Source organism: Monodon monoceros, unplaced genomic scaffold (genome assembly GCF_005190385.1).
Source record: "Monodon monoceros isolate NGI ecotype Baffin Bay Population unplaced genomic scaffold, NGI_Narwhal_1 Super_Scaffold_16, whole genome shotgun sequence".
NCBI lineage: Eukaryota > Metazoa > Chordata > Mammalia > Artiodactyla > Monodontidae > Monodon > Monodon monoceros.
In genome coordinates this window covers 96,238,038-96,251,446 of record NW_021703772.1, presented here as the reverse complement: position 1 = coordinate 96,251,446, position 13,409 = coordinate 96,238,038, and the positions used below count along the sequence as shown (strand labels likewise).

Sequence of the window (13,409 nt, the reverse complement as noted above, 5' to 3'; positions counted from 1 at the left end):
AGTTTGCTATGTACAACATTGTGTGGAAAAGCTCTTGTTTCACAATTAATGTTCCACACAACTTGCTTTCAGGGGATGCCGCTGAGGCATCCAGAGGTTGTGATAAGCAGATACCGGGACCTCTTATGCCCGAGAGGAAGTTACCATGAGGCTCCCTCTAAGCATCTTAGAAATCACAGGCCACTAAAGTGGTGGCCCAAAGAGATCTTTGACAGCACCACCCTCGTTTCTGAGAGGAGGAAATGGAGACTCAAAGAGGCTGACTACCTTGTCGAGAAAAATTACAGTCTGTTGAGCAAAACCCGATAGGCCAGAGTCATTATCCATGGGAATCATGGATACTGTGCTCTTTCTAGGGCTAATAGTGCTTCAAAGGAAAACACTTGGTGACAGGAATACATCTGGACAGACTAAAAAAACGTGTTAAGTACCCAATTAACAAATTCATTCACTGCAGGTTACTGAGCATCTTACCGGGTTTTAATCTGACCCATTCACAAAAGCCAAAAAGAGCTTACTAAGAAAGCTACAGTAACAGAGCCCCATTTAACTATGCTCCTACCTGAAGTAAGCTGATAGGATAGAGTCAGTATCAGGGCTTAACTAAATTAAGATATAAAACAGAAATCAAGTCATTTATTACATCAAAGAGCTTTGCTTGGCAGTTACTTACCAGATAAGTAACTCACCAGCTATTTTCTCTGAAATAGTAGTGATTAGAATGACTATCATATCCAACAAAAAACTGCAACAGGCAATAAACAGGGTCAATCTTCAGAAAATAAAATACACCAAAGGTAGCTATAGCTGCTTTTGACTGTCTTGGTAGCAAATAAAAGCGAAAGTTATTTCTAGCATTCATCATTTTAATGATTTCTAAATTTGCTTCTCCAAAAGAAATGTACTGGAGATTAATATAGTTTACATGAAAACAAACAGAATGTGTAAATTACTTAGGGGTTTACTTCCTTGCTTTGATTCTAGCCACTTTGCCAAGCCCTAAAAAGACATTCACTCAAGTTTTGAGTGGCTTCTGTGAAATCATCTCCTCTACAACTAAACAGGTAAAGAAAGCATGTACTTTTTTAGTGGATAATGGTAAACCTGAGATTTGTAGCTAAAAACATTCTTGATCACAAACACTTTGTTGTTTTCTTTGCTCCTTGGCTACATTCTCAGGTCTAAAAGACGTAAGTGAAAACAAAACAAAGAGAAAAGGATTCTTCTGTAGGCACCCACATCCAAGAAAGGCTCAGTAGTCGAGAAAGTCACAATAAAAACAGACCGTCATAGACAGGAATTCCATTAAAGAAGGACAAAATATCTGCTTTGGGGAAAGCCTCAATCCATTTAAAAAAAAAAAATTACTGAGAGACGAAGTCCGGAGCTGTAATACATTCTTAAGATCAAAGGCAGAAATCACTAGCAATGTCCGAGTTAGTCCCAAAGAAAAGCAAACCTAGCAACAGACAGACTTTCTTGCAAATGGAGAATGTCTTTAGTGTAATACAGTAAGTCTGTTGTATGTGACACCTTGATAAATTAAAGAAATAGAAACATTGTCACAAAAGAAAAGGAAGAAAGGAAGGAAATGCACAAAACAGTGCCCACAAAAGATGGATAAGAACGTTTTAAGAGAATACTGCATTGATTAAAGGGAAGCAAGGAAAACAAGATAGCTGCTCTATCTGGCTCACCCCCTACTGCACATGCCCTATTGTATTGTTTCCTTTGGCACTAACTACAAGAGAGTTTCATCCTATGTCTAATAATACTATTATTTATAAAATAGAAGAAAAACATCCTGATAAGAATATACCTCAATAGGAAAAAGTCTCATTCTATATAATCTGAGTGTCCAGATGAAAAAGAAATGCTTTTTCAAAGTAATAACAATTACAAAGCAACCAGTGAACAAGATAAGCACTTGCAGAAGGAACCACACTGAATCTATTCAACAAACCAGCTTTTCTGTTATGTGAACCCAAGAATGGATAACTGCTACTCACTGGGAAAACCTGCAGTGCTGTCAAAATCAGCCAATGCCAGTATACAGTCGCGTGGGAGGAAAATCTTTAAGAAAAGAAGAAAGTTTAGAGAGAAACAGAGGAAAGGGTGACAATACAACTTGTAAGTCTTTATTCAACATTATATCCATTGACCTATTACATTTAAGTCAATATGGAAGACACAGGGTTTTGAAAAGTACACACAGACACAATGGCCCCTGCCCTCCAAAAGCTAGAACTTGTAAAATACTACTTCGGTCCCGGATTTTACCAATGCTCATTTCTTGCAATTATAAATAGAATGTTCAACTCTGTAAGTGAAATTATTTTCATATTCTGGCCAGCATCCCATATTAATATAATTTTGCTGCAAAGTACATTTTTTTTTTTTTTTTTTTGCAGTACGCGGGCCTCTCACTGTTGTGGCCTCTCCCATTGTGGAGCACAGGCTCCGGACGCGTAGGCTCAGCGGCCATGGCTCACGGGCCCAGCCGCTCCGCGGCATGCGGTATCTTCCCGGACCGGGGCACGAACCCACGTCCCCTGCATCGGCAGGCGGACTCTCAACCACTGCGCCACCAGGGAAGCCCCTGCAAAGTACATTTATATTATATTGAAATAAAAAAGTCCGAATGGAGTGCATATTTTCAGAAGTCCAAGTTTATAAACAATCTATTGAATATGGAGGTTTCCTATTCCATAACTTTACAGACATGATACGTACACCTAACTACATTTAATACCAACCATTTTACATATGAACTACAATCTGATCGGGTATTTCAAAGTCTATGTGGATAGCCCGCTAGAGTTGGGGAAGAGTAAAAAACAATCCATAATTCAATTAGGTAGCACTTATTCAGCCATTAAAATGTGGCAGCCACTGTCTTATATGCTCCTACGTATGTCACCTTATTGAATCCTTGCAAATCTATCCTTTTTACAGATGAGTAATAAGACCTTCCAGATGAACAGCCATTTGAACTTTAAACCATTGCACTAAACTCCTTCAAACCACATACCTCCAGAGGAGATTCCTGTGGAACCTAATTCGTTGTTCGTTACGAATGGATTTACTCTGCTTTTGAAACATGATCAAACCAAGCATGATTCCAGCAATAATTCCCCAGCAGGGTCTGTAGCCAGAAGGGCCAGACAGCAAGGCTAGGACCTTTGAGCAACCCCTGCCCCTACTCTTAGGGGCACTCCTAAGAGTTCAAAATAGGAAATTCAGGCACGCACTTCAGAGAAGCACATTCTGACAGGGTATGTATGGGTAAAGGTCCAGATTTGGAAAAGTCTAGAATGTTCCTGAAAGGCAGGGTTCTACGAAGGGGATTTCAAGGCTGGTGGTCAGCTGAGAGCTTAAGGTTCAAGGACAGAATTCCAGTTTCTACAAGGGATGATGGCAATGTGATAATACCCTTAGATCAGCTGAAGTACAGGGAAGAATTTCAAGGCATCTACTCTGTATGGGTCAAATGAGCAACAAGGATAATCTGAACACACAACCAGATGCTTTTAAGTTTACTTTTCCATAAAACTTATAGTCATTAAATAAAACGTATTAGTTTACTCTTCTGTTCGAACTATGGGACTCTTAGTTCTCTGGACCCTGATAGGTCTGTTTTGAAAAATGGCAAGTCTAAATCTCTACGGCACTGATACTCCATGAGGGATAAGCCAGCTTTAGGAACATTAATTCCAGGGCCGACCATTGTGAATTCCTTGACACACTGCTCACATCTGGAAAAGTCTGTCAGGAACAAAATCTAGACGAGCTTGTGATTTTGCTGATTTCTCTTCCACTTTTGACCCTCAGCCTTTGGTCATGGGCTAAACTCTATAGATTCATTCTAATTCTCAGAGGGAGAAAACAGAAAGTCTGACATCAGGAACCTCCGTATTCCCCTTAGGAGTGATGGTGCACTATTCACTAAGTCAATGTTTGCAGCAACTTTCTAGAACATCACCGTCATGAATTATGAGAAGTGACTGTATTTACTCCACCAGTGGTTTTTAGCTCTGAGAAAATGTAGGTTTGGAAAATGCTGGTGCAGTGACCAGCACAAGTGGGCACTTAAGGAATCTGACCTACCTAAAGGCAAAACCAGTGTCCTGTCAGGTGTGCGCAAACAACACAATTTAAAACATCTACCTCAGATTCACCGTATTTCATAGAAGAGCATATGAAAACACGAAATTGCATGTAAATGTATTGCTGAAGTCAATATACTAGTAGAAATGGGAAATACTAAGATTATTTATGATCAATCAAAAGGCATCTGAGTTCCAGGTCAGATGAATATTGTCAGAAATAGGCTATCAACTTGCTAATTAGAAAATCACAGCCTTTTATGCATAAACCTTTCAAACAAATCCAATTAAAATGGCAATTCAGACTTGAGCATGTCGGTGACAAGTCTATTACCTCCACAGGTTGCAGTTACCAAGTTGTCCTGATAGTAACAAACCAGGATTGCAACATAAAGCACACATAAAAGCAGAAACTCGCCAATAAGGAATGCTCCTATTTGATGAATCTAAATCATTTACTTTAGGAAACAACACAGCCTTGCTTAAAAAACTCTGCCTTTGGGGCTTCCCTGGTGGCGCAGTGGTTGAGAGTCTGCCTGCTGATGCAGGAGACACGGGTTCGTGCCCCGGTCCGGGAAGATCCCACATGCCGCGGAGCGGCTGGGCCCGTGAGCCATGGCCGCAGAGCCTGCACGTCCGGAGCCTGTTGCTCCGCAATGGGAGAGTCCACAACAGTGAGAGGACCGCGTACTGCAAAAAACAAAAACAAAAACAAAAACAAAAAAACTCTGCCTTGATTAATTACGACAAACAACATACTCCTAAGCAGAGATCGTGTGTAAAAATGTAACAAACTAACTCTTTCTTGGTACAGATATGACCACTTCAGATTTCACTAACTCAGAATCAAGGGCCTAGGCAGGTTCTTTGTTCTATAATAATATTCGAGAGATAAAAGAATAATAAATGATATTAAAGGAGACTGAAGTTCTAGAACACTGTACTAAGAATTTTTTAAGCTTTTCAAGATTTTGAAAGCATCTAGTCACATAAAACTTATTTACTTATTCGTTCAAGATTCATTAATTCCACACACATTTATTAAGTTCCCCTCTGGGCCAGCCATCAGAGCTTCCCAAGAGAACGAGACACGGAATGGCCTTTCTGAAGCTCACAATCTAGCAGGTGAGCAGACCTGTCAACAAATGCATTGCAAGGCGATAAATACAATGAAAGACGGAACTGCAAAGGAAGAAAAACATTACTGAGCTGAGGCTGAGGCTTTGAAAAATAACCCTTAAAAGGGGGTCTCATTGCCACATTAAAGTACAGTTTGTCCCGGGGCTATGGTATCAATCAGCTCAGCTCTAGTTCATATGAATACTTGAAAAATAATGCAATTCTAATTCCATATGGGTGGGAGGGAAACCTCACTAACTCAGACTAGTTTGGACCAGCACCTCTTGCCTTCATTGTCAAGTCACTTCTGCTGTTCAAACTACAATTAGCTGAAAGTAACATGGTAAGCCAGAAGGTGGAGGTACAGGATGCCGCCTGTGGTGTTTCTAGCTGGGAGAGGTACTGGAAGGAGACAGCCCCCGCTCCTGCCATTGAAAACGTATGTGTTCTCATGAGAGAGAACATGATTTCCATTATCCTGAAGTCAGCTGGATTGGTCAAGTGATGGAAAGGTGACTTACCTTAGTTTCTCTCTGCAAAGTGACACACCTTAATTTCACTAGGACCTATGTTATCCCTTTCTCATCTCCCTCTGCTTTTAATACAACAGGAATGTGATGGATGTCCTTTCCCAGACTTAGGTTCTGAATATGGATACTTCATGTGTTTGAGGCTGCCAGAGAGAAGTAGGATCAGTTGAAAGAACTCAGTCCCCCAGGGAGGCCATGGCCAAGGAGGCCCCCGCACACTAAACGTCTGTGGAGAGCCAAGAGCCCAGGGCTGAGGGGGCCTCGCTGCTGAGCATGAAGCATCTCTGCCCACTCTGACCAGCCAAGCTGGATTTAAAGGGATTTTGATCTCTCTCCATTGCTCATCAGGCTTCTTTCCATAGTGCCCTCCGGCAAAGGTGCCATCCTGTTAGGGAGATGCTGATGGGAATCGGAAAGAAGGCATAACTCGGACATCTGTAAGGATTCTGGACATAAGGCACACGGCTAAAGAATGTGAACATGAAATCAACTATCAGCAGAAAAAGAAAGCAAAGAGGTTCAATAATTCAAATATAAACTGCATAAGCTACAGTGATATAACTTTCAAAACACACATTCACTCCCAGAGCAGATTTAAAACAAAGCTATTTATGTGTGGATATCTATATATCTATATCTATATGTACTTATATACCCACATAGAGATATAGATACACACACATATAATACATAACATATACACACACGTGTGCATGTGTGTACGTGCATGGCTACAAACTATCCAAATCCATTTCCTCTTCTTCTAGGCTCAGAGCGAAACTACATTTTCCTATCTCCCTTGCAGTTAGCATTCCAGCCAATGAAGTCTGAGTGCAGTGATCTGCGCTACTCATGGGTCTGGCCCATAATAACCTTCTACAGATGGTTCCATGCAGTTTCCCTCTCCTGGCTTACTGGGATGGAGAGGAACACTACAGCAACCTTGGAGACTACAGTTCGAATTCAGGAGAGCTCCATCAGCTTGGGTCCTTGAATAACTGCATGGAGGAAAGCTCCCGACTAAATCTGAACAGACACTCAGTGCTATTGTATAAGTAAGAAATCTATTTGTTAGCTAAGTCACGACAATTTGAGAGTTTATTTGTTACACAGCCAAGCCTACCCTCTCTATGACACAGAGTTGGGAGTGCCTCACTTTTTTCGTAAACAATGAGATACATGTGCTCACAACTTAAAATCCAACATGTTTCCAATACAACTTTGCTAGCTCTCTTCTACTCCGGGGACACAGCCAAATGAGTCAACAGAGAGAACCACATTTATTTGAGAAGACTTTGGTCAACACTGTTCTGAGGGGCAAACGCCCAAGTGGGCATGTGCCATCCATGAGAGAAATTGATTCACCTTAACTCTTCTAAATGTGTGCAGACTGCGGGGCCATAATTCCACATCCGAAGTCAAACAAACTACTGAATATAACAGTATAAAATACTGAGTATAACAAAAAGAAGGTAGATCTCAAAAGCTGGGACCTAAATGATTTCCCCAGCAGATCATGATTCATACGTATAACTGATTCGCTTTGCTGTACAGCAGAAACTAACACAACATTGTAAATCAACTATACTCCCATAAAAATTTAAAAAAATGAAAATCTCAGAAACAAAACAAAACAAGATCATGACTCAGAGTATGCCTTTTCTTAAGGCTGAGGAAACAAACGCAGAAGCAGGTCTGGATGTCCCAGCATCCCAGAGGAACAGTGAAACATGTTTTCAGCATGGGTCTCAAGGAGGGTGAATTTAACGCATAATTTCATAGAAATCATCCCATTGGACGGAAAAGCTAGACCACAGGAAGCGATGTGGAAATCACAGCTCTGAGAAGGCAGCTGAAGAACTCTTCTTGTCCCTCTAACATCTAGTACTTACACTTCTCTAGCCTTTCCTTACATGATGTCCAGAAAAGACTCCAAAGCTTTTCTAGGCAGCCCCAAATAAGTACCCTCCAAAACAAAACAATCTTTCTTATTTCCAAGTGAATTGGATTTGCAGTAACTTCTCACTTTATCTCATTCTTACCTAGACAGGGTTCCATGAATTCACGATTCATGAGACAGCATTCAAAGTGTCAAAAGGCTGAGTTCTTGCTTCCATTCTCCTACCATTCATATGGTTACAGATAAATCCCAACCTCTCTGGTCTCAGTTTTCTCATCACAAAGCAAAAGGAATGGATAAAAGAGGGTAAGTCCCCTTTAGTCCCCTTCCATCTCTTATCAGTCTACGTGGTACCTTGTAATATATCTCCTATTTCAGGTTAATAAACAACCCCAATTCCTTTATTAGGTCCTTAGATCATACATAGAATCCAAAATGTAAAAGACTAGTTTTAAACTACCATTTTATACTTAATCATGCTGGATTTCCATAAATATTAATTTTTTTATTCCTGCCAATCAAATAAGCCAAATGCCCTTATCAGAATGCATTCAATACATTATGTGCTGGCATCTTCCAAAATACGTTCACTTATTATGTTTACCAGAAAGAATTTGTGTTGAGCAGCTGCCTCAGAATTAATTAATGTGTACAGCTCACACTATAAAGTTACAAGCCAAATCCCATTATAACTAATACATTTTCAGTGCATAGCTCAAATTGCAAAGGACAGTGAAACTCCAGCTGATGGCCCATTTATTTACAGCAGCATGTGAATCAACAAAATTATAGGAGCATGAAACAAACAGTTCTGTTCTTGATGTATATTTTGAATAATATATTCTGTGAAATACCATACCCTGGAATTCTAGCAAATTAAAGAAACCTTACTGATACTTCGTTTCTTTTCTGTAAACTCTTAATCTTCTCTATTATAGAACCAGACTATAGGAAAATCGGAGTATCTGATTGTACCAGCTAGATTCTGATTTTTCCTACCCCCCAAAGTTCTTAAACCAAGGAATTATTTTATAGCTCATTAACTGACTTCCTTCAAATACCACTACTTTTCATTTATGTCCTGTTCATGTGCTAAATTCCAAAGCATTTTTGAAGGAAACTGAAGCAAGGTAAATAAAGCTGAAACACTGCTTTGACAACATTTTTTAAAAATCAAAAGCAGGTGTAATTGAAAGAAAATAATTATACACCTTGCTGGCACCTGTTCCATTTTTTTTTAGAACAAATGTTCATACTCACCTAGGAGATGTTCCATCTGCTTCTCTCATTTTAGTTTCCATGTTTTAGCTTTAATTATTATCCACAAATGACCAAGATCTTACTATCTCAAAATAAGCAACCCTGGTCTCGTTTTTTCAAATCACACTCTACCAAAAATGAAATCAGACTTTTAGTTTAAATCTTATTTTTAACAACCAATCTTTAACTTAGCAGAAAAGGAAATCTTATCATTACCATTTGGAAAAAATATAAATTTCATCATCAAGGGAAAGTATGAACTCTAGAACTGTATATCCTACAGTTAGGAACTTAGCCATGCAGATAGATTATCTACTCTCTTGGAACCTAAAATCCAAAATTAATGTGTAGGTATATTTTGAAAAGATTTTCAAAAGTAATAAAATAGTTAGATAAAAACATTAAACAGATACACAGTAGACAATACCTTACAACTGCACATCAAGGCATGAGCATTTGTGGCTTGGTACATCAGGCCAGCAGAAAAGTGCCATGGAATCACAGAAGTGACAAACCTTGATCACACCAAAGCCCTGGTGAAAAGCAAAAGCTTTGGTTCAGCACCCATACATTTTTGCCTTCCTCAGGCCTCACCTCTGAGCCCCCTGATGTAACTGCATAACTGATTTATTTTTCATCCAGATGGCTGGCGTCCTGTATACGGACTTAAAATGCTGACTGTGTCTTGGACATGCTTATTCAGTGAGTCTCGAAAGCCATTATTCACTAATTTCACGTGGAAATGAAATTTCAGCTTCCCATTGTGTACAAAGAACTTGGCCACTTATGCCACACACAAAAAGTGCTTTTTGCCAGGCAGGGGTGGAATGCAAAAGCCTTCCTGTGTGCTTCCCTGGCTCAGGCCCAAGCTGGCATATGGCGGCCCCGCCAACCACCACCATATAGAATACTAGGTGAATGCTTTAAGCAAGCCCTAATAATGTGATTTATAAAGCACGCACTGGATGGCTGCTGTTTGCCTCTATTTTCATCCAGGATAGCAGATTAATCTTATTTCAAATAAAAGCATTTGACTACGTGTTGCTCCCTTGCACCCACTCTCCCAACATTACCAGCTGCTAACATTTTGGTATATCTAGAAATAATCATGAGTTTCTAAGTTTCCTTCCTTTGCCATTTTCTTATTCTAGAATGCAATCCTCAACATGGGCTTCACTTTCTGTTTGCTGTCTGGGACTAACAGGCAAAGGAACCTGGCTCTTTGAGAGCAAGTTAAAGGTCTTAGCGAAGCTCACAGGCTTTCCTCTGGTGCAACGTTCCCACGCTGTGCTTATAAACAACTATTGATAATTCCAGAAATTGTCTGCTTTCAGAGGTCAAAGAACTCCCTTCCCCTCCCTCTTTGGGGTTTTAGTTCAGAATCAGCAGTGCTACTCAGTAGTCATAAATAAAAAGTCCCATGTAAAGATACGTGAACATTTCATACCGTCACGGAGGAGCTCAAACATTACTAAAACCATCAGAAACATTATCACAATCACTGGTGATTTCTAGCCCTGAAATCTGACTTTGGGATCTTCCCAAGAAGATTCATTTACATCGTGTTTGCAAAAGACAATTTGTATTTATAAATTGAGGCACGTATCCAGCACTCAGCAATGGATGCAACAAGTCATACCCTGGGATAATGGCTGTCTATCGAGATCCTTTCTCCTCTCATTCTGAGGACTAAAGAGTTTTTTCTTTTCTCTTACTTTTATCTACCCTGCCATATCCCTCTGTTCTTCCCCCATATCTGCAGGGGGCTAATAACCCTCCTTCTTTCAGATATCCCAGGAATGTGTTTTTGTCCAATTGGCCTTCCCCAGGCTTGTCTCCTAGATAACTGAATTTCAGGATGAGATGAGTGATACAGATTATAGGGATATTTGGGGCATTAAAAATAAACACGATCAAGACAAAAGAGCTCCATTTTTATTTGGAATTACTCATCCAATTCCTGAAAATAACCAATGCTGTCAGCACGGACTGCGTAAATACCCTGTTTTCTTTTCTTTTCTTTTTTTAAACAACAAAAACAACTGGTAGTGCATTCAGAAAAATTAACTTTGACTTGTTCCTGGAATCACAGTCGACTCCAAAGAAAGGGAGATGGCTTTGCATCGAAAAAGTGAATGTGCTTTAAAAACAAGAAACCGGCTCTAGCATGGAGGAGACATCCAGAGACAAAGAGTGGTGGCTCCAGGATTTCTAGAGGGGACCTTCAAAGGAGTCACCTGGTCAGAATGAGGGGGCAGGGTATTTGCCTGGAAGCTGTATCTGCAGGGCCAGCTCACATTTCTTAATCAGACTGTGGCTTTACTAAAAGTGGCTGAGCGGGTGGCTAATGGAAATGCCACCATTAACTGTGTCAACGCAGACTTCGGTAAACCCCTAAAAGAATACAGCTACCGCATGCAGTATCAGCCAGACCCTTCTTAGAAGTCAGCTTGGATCTATCAGCCTTAAAAGAAATGTAAATGACAGGACACACATTCTTGAAAAAACAATAGAGGTACTCAACCCTGGCACGATCCTCAACTGAGAGACAGATAAACATTAGTGTGTCATACAGAGTGAAGAAAGTCAGAAAGAGAAAGACAAATACCGTATGCTAACACATATATATGGAATTTAAGGAAGGGTAAACTGTGACAAAGCGAGAGAGAAGCATGGACATATATACACTACCAAACGTAAGGTAGATAGCTAGTGGGAAGCAGCCACATAGCACAGGGAGATCAGCTCGGTGCTTTGTGACCGCCTGGAGGGGTGGGATAGGGAGGGTGGGAGGGAGGGAGACGCAAGATGGAAGAGATATGGGAACATATGTATATGTATAACTGATTCACTTTGTTATAAAGAAGAAACTAACACACCATTGTAAAGCAATTATATTCCAATAAAGATGTAAAAAAAAATAAAATAAAGGGAATAATTAGATGGCAAAAAAAAGAAGATGTGGCACATATACAATGGAATATTACTCAGCCATAAAAAGAAATGAAATTGAGCTATTCGTAATGAGGTGGATGGACCTAGAGTCTGTCACACAGAGTGAAGTAAGTCAGAAAGAGAAAGACAAATACCGTACGCTAACACATATATATGGAATTTAAGAAAAAAAAATGTCATGAAGAACCTAGGGGTAAGACAGCAATAAAGACACAGACATACTAGAGAATGGACTTGAGGATATGGGGAGGGGGAAGGGTAGCTGTGACAAAGCGAGAGAGTGGCATGGACATATATACACTACCAAACGTAAGGTAGATAGCTAGTGGGAAGCAGCGGCATGGCACAGGGAGAGCAGCTCGTTGCTTTGTGACCACCTAGAGGGGTGGGATAGGGAGGGTGGGAGGGAGACGCAGAGGGAAGAGATATGGGAAACATATGTATATGTATAACTGATTCACTTTGTTATAAAGAAGAAACTAACACACCATTGTAAAGCAATTATCTCCAATAAAGATGTAAAAAAAAAAAAAGTGAATGTCTATTCTTCCTCCTTCTCTCACCTATTACAAATCATTATTGGGAAGGTGTTTTACTAAAAGGCCCCTACTATGGAGTACTTTATACAAAAGATCAGGGCCTCACTGGCACAAATGGTAGATGAGTATAAAACTAGCACAACATGATATACCTCAATGTATAGCTTGTGTCCAAAATAAAGAAAACTTCGTCCTAATACTGTTACTTTTGGATTTGAAGTGTCTGTTGTTTTTGGCTGACCTTATTATAATGAACATCAAAAGCAATCACTTTTAGGGTCCTTTGAGAAATCATTCTCTGTACCCATCTTTAAACAAAAAAAGGTTAAGAGCAGTGAAAAGGCTGGATTCTTCTATAAGTTAAGTACAGCCCCCATTTTTAAAATCATGAAATAGAATTTCAATTGCTAGGGAGCTGCTCAACAAAGTTGTACCTGGGGAGAATCTTTCTACAAGATTTTTGAACAGAAAGGCAGCTCTCGTCAAATCTGGGATAGGTGATGGGATTCTCACAACAAAGCAAGTCTGCTTCCAACAGACCCTAGATTGAAGCATTTCGCAGCATTTCATCTACGGAATAACTAGGTTCCTGAAAAAGACTTGTCTTGGTAGCTACCGTAGAGCAGTAAGGTAGCAAGGGGAAAAATGCCGTGACAGCATTTTCTTTTGATTCAGCCCAGTAGCTATGGAAACAATCTTTTAAAGTCCAATTGGTCCCCTTCCCTGCAAACCACATAAAATAAAACTATTTCTCACCCTCGTGGATTCCATGCTGGGGGCTTCATTTTTCAACACGTTCAACTTATCTAAGCCCTCTCCAGCTCTAGGTATTTGCAAGCTGACGCTATCATATTTGATCAATACCATGGATTTAAATTAGAAAACCCATGAAGGCAGGCGTTTCTAAATAAGGCAGCAAGGAGTCCTAACGCCCAAACAACGAGGATAGACATCTGTTCAACATGTGCCCCAAGAAATGCAATGTTTGCTTCTTTACATT

At 40.0% G+C, this 13,409-nt stretch overlaps 1 protein-coding gene across 11 annotated transcripts in view; it reads right to left on the bottom strand.

The window, feature by feature from the left end:
• The window catches only part of NCKAP5 (NCK associated protein 5), a 1,052,051-nt gene that overhangs the window by 579,781 nt on the left and 458,861 nt on the right, over positions 1 to 13,409 (bottom strand). The window contains exon 1 of one of the 11 annotated variants that reach the window (XM_029224403.1): positions 9,343 to 9,448. The exons of 9 other annotated variants lie outside the window; for them this stretch is intronic. The gene's annotated coding sequence lies outside the window, so the exon portion shown is untranslated. Of the gene's footprint in view, positions 1 to 2,009; positions 2,045 to 9,342; positions 9,449 to 13,409 lie in introns of those variants that run through there. One more of the 11 variants, XM_029224404.1, reaches the window with a different exon arrangement.